The 1,666-nt window shown below is 40.6% G+C and overlaps 1 pseudogene; it reads left to right on the top strand.

Annotated features, from left to right (window-relative positions):
* The first annotated feature begins 251 nt into the window (after positions 1–251).
* On the top strand, positions 252–369 carry LOC126261128 (5S ribosomal RNA; annotated as a pseudogene).
* The last annotated feature ends 1,297 nt before the right edge of the window (positions 370–1,666 follow it).

Genomic DNA, 1,666 nt, shown 5'->3' with positions numbered 1-1,666 from the left:
TCTATAAATTATTCTTTAAGTAAAAGGAGCCACATACCTCGTCAAGACGATTAAAAAGAAGGTACAAAAGAAGAATATTCTAATCAAATCAATTGCAATAGTCATAGCGTACATCACGAGCCTCCTAATGATTTGTAACTACTTTATGAAATTTTTTTGCTGACGCTACATATACTTCTTAGAAATTAACAAAACAACTGGCTCATAAGGAGTGAATCTAGCATTTTTACATCTTCTATTGTTAACTGTTAGGCAACGGCCTTGCCGCAGTGGATACACCGGTTCCCGTCAGATCACCGAAGTTAAGCGCTGTCTGGCGTGGTCGTCACTTGGATGGGTGACCATCCGGGCCGCCATGTGCTGTTGCCATTTTCGGGGTGCACTCAGCCTCGTGATGCCAAATGAGGAGCTACTCGACCGAATAGTAGCGCCTCCGGTCAAATAAAACCATCATAACGACCGGGAGAGCAATGTGCTCGTCACACGCCCATCCTATCTGCATCCTCAACTGAGGATGACACGGCGGTCGGATGGTCCCGATGGGCCACTTGTGGCCTGAAGACGCAGTGCTATTGTTAACTGTTAAATGTGGCAGTTAGTAAATACTGCATCGTTAATAAATGTACGTTATTTTATTTTATTCCTATGCAAATTTTTAGGTTTATTAGAAATCATGCTTCTTTACTATGAAGATTACGTATTACGTGATTCATATACAGGGCGCCATACAGCCAACCGATGTGTTCTCTGCAAAGCCTAGCTTCATTACACAATAGTCTTAAATGAACTGTGACAGGAGCCCGAACGAAAGGTGAAGACGTAATAAGGAGTGAATAGAAACTCTGAGATACTGGTTCTTAATGTAATGTACAAGTGATATTGCTTATGTCATGAGTTGTATTTTTTTATATTATGCCTTGACTATGTAATTCTTTTATTTTTTAGCACTGATAATGGCTACTCACTAGCCTTAATAAAGCAGGAAAAGAAACGACGACTGATTGCTGCTCCCTATCGTTTTGACACTCTTAAAGCTTTTTAACTGAAACAAACGTTATTAACATTCCACATCTTTATTATTCTTCATGTCTACATATTTATTTCTCAAAAAAGTCACCCTGTCGACGAATAAATTTCTCCCAATGAGATGCCAGTCTGTTGACTGGGTCAATTAGAATGTCTCGCTCTGTTCATGGAGCCACAACATCGCCTCTGCTTGCACCGTTTCATCACTGTCAAAGTTAAATGCTCGAAGGTGCTGTTCAAGTTTTGAAAAGCGATGAAAATTGACTGGAGCCAAGCACGGACTATATGGAGAATGACTGATAACAGTGAACCCAAAGCGTCAAACTGCTGCAGATGTCGCACCGCTCGTGCAAAGTCTGGCTTTATCATGCTGAAGGAAAGGCTGTTCCATGTGTGGACGAATTCCTCGAATTCGAAACTCTATTATAGTATGCTATTTCTTAAGCACGGACGTATTTCCGCAACACACCGCCATGTCAGACTCTACAATTCGGAACCCTCTTGGCGGCAGAAGGCTGCAAATATGCGGACATGAATGATAAATATATAGAATGTTAATAACGTTCGTTTTATTTTAAAAGCTTTAACTGGTTTCATGTAAACAAATTCGAGGGCATTAGTTGTCAGCAGAAGTTGAATA

This window comes from Schistocerca nitens, chromosome 5, assembly GCF_023898315.1.
Source record: "Schistocerca nitens isolate TAMUIC-IGC-003100 chromosome 5, iqSchNite1.1, whole genome shotgun sequence".
Taxonomy (NCBI): Eukaryota; Metazoa; Arthropoda; class Insecta; order Orthoptera; family Acrididae; genus Schistocerca; species Schistocerca nitens.
The sequence above is the reverse complement of the archived record's forward strand: the minus strand, read 5'-3'. Positions and strand labels throughout refer to the sequence as shown.